The 8461-nt window shown below is 48.9% G+C and overlaps 1 long non-coding RNA gene across 1 annotated transcript; it reads right to left on the bottom strand.

The window, feature by feature from the left end:
* Positions 1-5524: 5524 nt before the first annotated feature.
* On the bottom strand, positions 5525-7134 carry LOC131517523 (uncharacterized). The gene is made up of 3 exons (XR_009264630.1): positions 6386-7134; positions 5897-5978; positions 5525-5661 (listed from the first exon to the last, which is right to left on the bottom strand). It is a non-coding gene; the product is annotated as an uncharacterized LOC131517523 (long non-coding RNA).
* Between the last annotated feature and the right edge of the window lie 1327 nt (positions 7135-8461).

Here is an 8461-nt window from a genome sequence, read left to right as displayed (position 1 = left end):
GGTGCAAAGCAACACCCTGGTGATTCAAATCCCTTTTTGGAAGTATCTTAAAAATAAATGGATGGTGAGGACAGTTGGCTGTGTGAAGAATCTAGAACACAAGCATTTCTTACTTCTCCATTTTGCCAAAGACCAACTGAGTATAATTCTACGGAGGGAGGCCCACTTCTCCCACACTGTGGGGCACTTTTCTCACGCTGCCTTTTCCTGAGTGTCCCAGGCCACAGCTCACAGACCCCTTGCAGCCGATCCCTCCCATTCCTCGCTCTTTGAAAGGCTTTGTTATAATCTCTCCATGTTTTAAGGATATTCACATTGACTGTGCGTGTGCTTGCCTGTGAGTGTGCATGTGTGTGTGTGCGTGTGTGTGTGTGTGTGTGCGTGTGTGCGTGCGTAGGCATTTCTCAGCCTCCCTTGCTGCTGGGTACAGACACGTGGCTTACATTTTGCCATTTCGATGCACACACATGGGACTTCGATTTGGAACAGGAAGGATGCAAGCAAATATTTTGTGGGCCCAACAGGTTTTGCCAGGCTGGAGGTGCCGAGGGCAGCAGCTTCCTACCAACCCAATCCTGCAGTGTGGCTCTGGGAGGTGTTCGTAGAGGTTCAGCCTAGAGCCCGCTCCTCCAGCCCTTCTAACAATTCTGCGAGCTTCCCAGTGTCCTCAGCTACATCCCTCCCTGCCCAGAGCAGCTACGGTGATCTCTGTTGCCTGCAACTGTGCACGCCAGCTGATGCAACCTCGATGGCTTTCCCCACATCCCACGCACGTATCAAAGTGATGCGGCCTCGTCTGGCCGATGGCCGGCTTCAGTTCTTCCAGAGGTCAGAATCCCTGGAGCATTTGGATTTATCTGCTATTTCACTCTTGGAAAGAAGAGAAAGGGGGTGAGCAGCGAAACCAGATGGCCCTGGAAAATCTGCCCAGGTTCCTGGCATTCCGGAGGCTTTTCCTAGTGTGAGTGGGGATTCTCCCACTCACCCAAAAGGTGACTGTTAGTTGACTGGAAGGTTTAGCTAAATGAACGTAAGACCACTGTGTGTCCCCTACAGTTTTTGTGGCATCAGAGAGTCAAGAGTTAAAAAAAAAAAAAAGTGGAGGGGGAACCCCACCTCCCTTTCCCAGTGTGAGGCTGCCTCTGGCTCTACTCGCCAAGTTCCTCTGGTTCGGTTTCCTCTTGCTGGATTCTGACTCAGCTAATTTTCCCCTTCTTTGGGCCTCTTGAAGACCTTTCTCAGCTCTCTCACCCCTGCTCCTGCATGGCTGCCTAAATCATATTTTCCCCCTGGAGTGCCTGGTAACTTCCCAATAAAACTTGACCATGTCTGTGAGGTCTGGGAGTCTGGGGCTGGGTTGGGCTGGGCTTCATCCTTCGTAAATGCCCTTTCTTTCCTCCCTGACCCTGAATTCTAAGGAAAACCTTTCCTCCCCCTGCTTCACACTCTCTACTCCAGCTGGCTCCGGACGAGGTCAAGAATTCCCCAATCGGCAAGATGGGCTGCCTGTGTAAACTTTATGGCTTCTTTGAGGGGTGCTGCCGGGGACGAGGGTAACAGGCCATGGGGATTCCTCGATTCTTCTACTGCAGAAGCACGTGCATGCATGTGGCCTCCAAAGATGCTCCACAGAAATTCTCACCATCGCCCTCCTAGTTATTCATTCACTAACATTTATTCCCTGGAGAAACTGTTCTGGAGTGAAACCCTAAAAGAGGGCAGGTCCGGGATGGCTTGCCAGGGTCTGTCATAGATAGGCTTTTGTAGACAAGTCCTGGCCAACAGCTTAAGGGGAAACAAGGTCTCAGGAGGCCCCTGGCTGTCTGATCATGTGACCCCCTTGGCTTCGTTACAAGGACGTCCTGTTCCTCTTGGAGTGATGGCTCTATTGGGGAAGTGACTGTGTCATATCTGGGACAGGAAGAAAAGCTATTTCAAGTCCTGAAGTAATCGCTCACTCAGTTAGTGCAGCCTTTTCAGGAACTGCCTGGACAGTGGAGAAAGACCAGTCCTGAGGGAGGGTAACCAGAAGCCAAGGTTGCTATGGCAAAGGCAGACCACCCTGGAGGGAGAAGAGGAGACAGACTTGCCACATCACTCCTCAGCTGAGACACATTTCTGGAGGGCCATGAAGTGATGACAGGTGGGAATCAATACACATGACCCCCAAACCAAGATGCAGAGGCCTCTCCACACTTCTAGGTCCAGGGAAGGATGGGAATGTCCTCATGCTCACAACATCCTTGGGTTTCAAAAGCATATGGAGCAGCAGGCTGGCACCTGAGGGCTGGGAAGGTCTCTTCTGGACTGGTTAGTGTCCCCTGTGTGCAATGAGAGACTCAAAAAGCCCCATGGGTATATTTTCTTCAGGAATCCTGGGAGTTAGACCCAAAACTTAATCATTTCCTTATCGCTAGGGTAGAATGAGGGAAACACGGGTTACATTCAGAAAGTTCACGGGCCCACACCTAATGACCAGTCAGTGGTTTGGCCACCACTCTTTTGGAAACTAAAAAGAGGAAAGGCTGTATTTCTGGAAAGATTAGCTATGTTTTCAGTTTCCTGCATTTGTCTGAACACTGTAGGTGCTCGACACGTATTTATTGGAGGAATGGGGTCGTGTTTACGTGTAGCATTTTTATGTTAGTCTACGTTCTCAATTTCCTCGAGAACAGAGGCCCATACATCTATGAGTCTCAGGGTGGTAGAAAGATTCTGAGTCTAGATTTCACTTCTCAACAATCAATTTATCAATCAGGTTAATTTGCTTCACGGGCCTGATAAATAAAAAATAGAAGCAGTGAAAGGGAGAAGTGATTTACGACAAGTCTATAGAGCTCTTGGTTTACCTCCAGGAAACCCTGGCCTCACCCGAGGGGTCTCTACATTATCATGCAAAATCAAGAATAACATTGCTCTCAGAAATTCTAGGGCAGCTGCCGTTTTGAGCATCTAGGTTGGAGATGGTAGATATTTGGTATGATTGCTAACGCTTTGTATCCTGTGCCCATGACAGACATCACTAATCAATCATTATAACTCTATACCTAGAGGCCTTCTCAGCACCGCATTCCAAGCAGCCACAACCAATCAACTAGAATTCACATAGAAAAAGAAATCAACTTCTCATCCTTATTCTAGGATGAGGTCTCTCTCTCTGACAGAGAGACCTAGAGGTCTCTCTCTCTGACAGAGACCAAGCAAACATGATGGTTTATGATACGCTTAATATCCTAAATCTATCTGGAAATTCTCCCGGTACTCTTTATAATGACAGTGAACACCAAAATTACAGAATTACAGATCTGAAAGGGACCTTAGAGATCATCTAGTTTAATTCAAAAGACACGATGAGCCTAGAGCATCTTATACGGCAAAGTGGGCCACTGAAGTCCAGAGAGGTTAAGCAACTTGCCCAAGCCTAGAGTTAACATCTTAAATGTTAACAAGCTTAAATGCTAACATCATTAACAATCCCTTATGTCTGTACAGGGCTTCAGAGATGAAACAGTACTTTTACCTGAAACATCTCATATGATCCTTAATTCATTCACCCAATAAATATTCATTGAATCCTTACTGTGTTCCATTGTACTATGCTGGAGATCAGAAAATCGGCACTTAGCGGGGCCTGGGTGGCTCAGTCGGATAAGTGTCCAACTCTTGGTTTGGGTTCAGGTCACGATCTCAGGTTACGATCTCATGCTTTGTGAGTTTGAGCCCGATGTCAGGCTCTGTGCTATCAGCTCAGAGCCTGCTTCGCATTCTCTCTCCCTTTCTGTCTGCCTCTCCCCTGCTCACGTGCACACTTGCACTCTCGGTCTCCCCAAAAATAGACATTTTTTTTTTTTAAGAAAACCAGCAGTTAGTAAAGAAAAAGGAAAAACGGGTTTGATTCATTTGTTATAGTTATGTGGGGAGCCTTAAAATAATCCCATGACCTGGGCAAGACAGACACTACCCTCCTCGGTCTTTTAGGTACTAGTGGGGATGACAGTTAAGAGGGAACATGACGCTGATTAAAAAAATGGTAGCTCTGGGATTCACACGATCCCTCAAGTTGCCACTTTTGAGTGGAGTCACTGCTCGGTGACATGCAGGGAACAACTTTGCAGACCCATCAATCATTTCTTAATCTACTCTCTCCCCCATTTCAGAATGCACAGGGTATGAAGAGACGGTCCTGGATCTACCTCTCTATTCAGGAAAAGGTGGTGAATTCTCCTGCCTGTCTGAACAATTTCAAAGGGGCTTTTTTTCTGCAGACCTGTGACCTCTGGCCCTGCAGCCCACATGGAGTGGAGAGGAGCACAGACATGGGAATGCAGAGTCCTGGATCCTGTCCCCCTTTATGGCTCCAACCAGCTAGCTCATCTTGGACAAGTCACATTGTCTCTCTAGGCCTCAGTTTCCGCATCTATAAGGAAAATAGGTTGAGTCACAAGATCACTAGGCCTCCTTCCCCTGACATCTGGCAATTCTGCCCGCCCAAGGAAGAGACAAGCTGCTCAGCCATATTTCACCTTCTTTGACCAGACATCGTATGTCACAGCTGTCTCTGCAGCCCAGACCCACCAAGCAAACAGCAGCCTCATGAAAGGTAGCGAGGTCTAGCAAAGCCCAAAGTCCCAAGGTATAACTAATCATGGATCCAACTGATCACGAAGCAATCGATTCCTCCTCACACGACATGGTTTCTTCTTCCTTTGCACAACGATAACGATATGATCAAAGGTGAAGCCTCTTACGGAAATGCTTTGAAAATATTAAGATGCACCCATCAACAAGGGGGAAAAAAAGCTGACCTAAGTCAGCTTTTTGTTTTGGAAAACAGCATTTCTGACAGAGACCTGTAAGGCTAAAGACAAAAAGAACTATACGAAAACACTGTATTCTCATTAGAAATTGTTTTCGCAGGGATATGGATTAGTGATTCTGAAACTACATGTATAGTAAGGGGAACAAATAAGTGTAGGAGTTGTAGACAATGGGAGCCCATTTGGCATTGTCAGAGTAAGAAGGGACAGTGAGGAAAGGCAGGAGGCCGGGACAAACCCAGTGGTGCTGGATTCAAGTTGGAGGTATCGGCGTGAACTCGTTTTTATTTACATATATAGAGAGACAGGTGTAGAAATGTCGATATGTGCCTATACATCGGCTACTCTACATTCATATGCTTCCTAAAGCAATGACCCAGTAGCAAAGAACATACCCAGCACTCAGAACTTGGTTTCCAAATACCATCTTCCCAATAAAGGAATCAGGGCCCCCTGGAGAGAAAGAGCTGATTTTAACGCAGGGAAAAGAGCGTGAAGCGTTGTATAGTGTCAGAAGGTAAGGTAATGGGAAACCAAATGGAAGCATGTCAAAAAGACACAGGAACCAACCCGAAAGAGATCCTAATGACCAGAGCTAGAACAATTTGAGCAACAATTTGAAAAGGTACTGGATTATAACTCAAATGATAAAATCGATGTCCCTGAATCCATCCTGGTATAAACAAATAATTTAATAAATAAGTAAATTACCGGGAAGAGACAAATCTTTATAGAGGAATTCCAAATTATAGATGTAGATTCTCCCCCCTCCAGGGAGTGGGGTTTCAGTTCCCTCCCTCTGAGTATAAGCTGGACTTAGTGATTCACTTCCAATCCATAGCATCTAGAAAGGGGAAAACAGTAACTTTACAGTGGAGAAAACTGGCAAAGCCATCCACCCATGTGATCAAGGTTAACCTCACCATTGATTAATCATGTTGATATCACATACTTCCTGATATAGGGTGGAAAGCAAGGGCACTTTGCCTCTGTGGTATACCTCCAGAAAATCCATAACTCGGGTCTAATCATGAGAAAACTTCAGAGAAGCCTAAATCGGAGGACATTCAATAAAATACCTAAAAATGTCAAGGTCGTGGAAAATAAGGAACAACAGAGAAAGCTTCACCAATCACAGGAGACATGGTGCGGTATGGTATCCTGAAACAGAAAAGGGACATTAGTGGAAAACAGGGGGGAATCCAAATAAAGTCTGTAGTTTAGTTCACGGTGTTACACCCTCGTTAATTTCTTAGTTAAGTAACCCAGGGAAATGTTATCTGTAAGAAAGGGTCATTACACCTGCATTTAGAGGTAAGGCTGGAATTCTAGACCACTAACTGCAGGGTGCCACAGATGTGACAGTGGCCAGGGACCAGATACGCCACTGTTTGGAAGCAATTCAGAGAGAGGACCCAGGTAAAGGGAGAGAGGCCTGGCTGCAAGCTACTGCCAATGAGGGTGGGCTGTGGAAAGCTGTCTGAGGCCTTCCTAGACCGAGTGATTTCTCAGTGACATTAACAAGCTTCCTGCAAGAAACCACTTGTGTTCCCTCCCTCCGTTCTTACCTCTAGGCAGTCATTCTATGGGAAGCTGTTTCTCTGAAAGGGGCCCGGGTTGTGATCAGAATCTATTGTCAGAGAGACAGACATTTCCTTCTCCCACGCGAATGCCAGGCGGGGGTTGGTGCCAAACGGTCACAGGACCCTCATTTTCTGCAACAGTGATTGCTTTGTGCGAAGGGGGCAAGATGCCAGGGCAACTGCTGGGGAAACTGCCTGCTGCCCAGCATTGCAGGGCCCCAAACGTTTGGGGAATTTCAGACCGAGGCCAGGGGAAGAAAGAGAACTTGACCGCGTGATCCCCACCATCTCCTGGGAGTACTTGCCAGGGAGAGAATGGTGAGACACTGCTCATTCCTGACGTGCAGATGAAGTGGCAACACTGGTGGCCCGTGAGCAGAGTCCGTCCAGAAGGGACAACGTCTGAAGCTGAGGGTCCTCCAGAAAGCGTCACCGGGTTAGACGAGCTTTTCGGGTGGAGGGGTTAATTCATTTAACTGCTTAACTTCCGTAATTTGGTTCTGATAGAGATCTTTTTAAAGCTCGTTCGTTACTCGCTCCCCCTGCCTCATTAAGCAGAGCTTACAAAATATAAATTAACCTTTCCTGGGTAGTCAAAGGCGGTCGTGATGAACACCAGTTATGCCATGGGGCTGAGACACAGAAGTGCATTCAGCGTTTGGGACGTTTGCTGAATGGGTGGTGATCTCAGCAATGGCCCTGAAAGTTGCTTTTCTAAAAGAATCCCTGACATCAGCTTGTTTTTCCTGCAGAAAAGTGCAATGCGTGTTCCCTCTTCTCCGCAAAGGCAAAACAGAACATTGGCCCCAGAAGTTGTGTGACCTTGGCCAAGTGATGTCATCTCTTAGTGGCTCAGATTCTTCATCTATAAAATCAGGAATAATGTCATGAAATTCGATTATGCATGTTTAGAACACGCATGAGAAGCATTAGAACAATGCTAAGAACAGTGTCCACTCATCACGTGAGAAGAATTCAATGTGTTCATTATTCCTATTCGCTGATGAAGACAAGTCCTCAGATCCGGTCTATTCAGTCTATACATCCCTTTTGCTGTGTGCTCACCAACATCAGCTAGCTGATGGGACGCCACGGCCCTGGACCACCCCTGGCTTCATGTGGCCACCTGTCCTGCTGATTCTAACCAATGCGGCTCACCTCCAGCCCATGCCTTGTCTAGTACGAAAGGGCAGAAAGAGATTTCCCCGCATCAGGGTCCTCACTGGACCACAGGCCCTCTTGCAATCCATCCTGCGACGTCCCGGAAGGAAGCGCCCTGCAAATGTGCGCTCGGGACAGCGGCAACAGGCTGATTGGCCATTAAACAACTGTGATGTCTGGGAGAGGAACAGAGTCGCAGGTCGGGGCTCTGGGCGCTTTCCCCCTGGACTGGAGGATGGGTGCAGATGGATCTAGAAAGCCCCCTCGGGAAGCAGGGGGAGGGCCCAGGACTTCAGGATTTGCGGGCACTAGTTTTTTTTTTGGGGGGGGGGCGGTGCTTGGAGCGGGTCAGAGCAGTCGGGGTACCGGCTGGCCAGCCCCGATCACGATCACCCTTTCCACCAAAGACCTCGAGAAACACATTCTCGGGCCTCAACGTTCGTCTTCCCACCGGGGATTTCACTCGCAACGCTCCCAGCTGGGAGGAAGTCGGGCAGGACCGCACCCTCGGCAGCCTCGCCCTGCGCCCTGCGCCTTGCGCCCCGGGGCCGGGCCCTGCCCCCGCCCCGGAGGCTCCTCCACTCTCCCCGCCATTCACCGATTTACCGAACCCCGAGGACCCGCTGCTTCCCCAGGTCATCCCCGCGCTGCCCCCGCCGCCCAGCAGGGGTGCGGGTAGGCAAAACCGCGGAGGCCGCTCTCCGCCCGCTACAGGGCGCAGGAGCGCGGTTCCCACCCGACCCTGGGCACAGGCCGGAGCCCCGCGCAGACCCAAGACTGGGGAGACTGGTGCCCCGCAGTACCCCTCCCACGCGAGGATCAACCCCTGCATTTCTGCGGCCTTCCGAGTTCTCCCCTGCTTTGGCGGATGCCATCCTGCAGACGCACCCGCACCGCCCC

The sequence above is a fragment of the Neofelis nebulosa genome, chromosome 7, assembly GCF_028018385.1.
Source record: "Neofelis nebulosa isolate mNeoNeb1 chromosome 7, mNeoNeb1.pri, whole genome shotgun sequence".
Classification (NCBI taxonomy): Eukaryota; Metazoa; Chordata; class Mammalia; order Carnivora; family Felidae; genus Neofelis; species Neofelis nebulosa.
The sequence above is the reverse complement of the archived record's forward strand: the minus strand, read 5'-3'. Positions and strand labels throughout refer to the sequence as shown.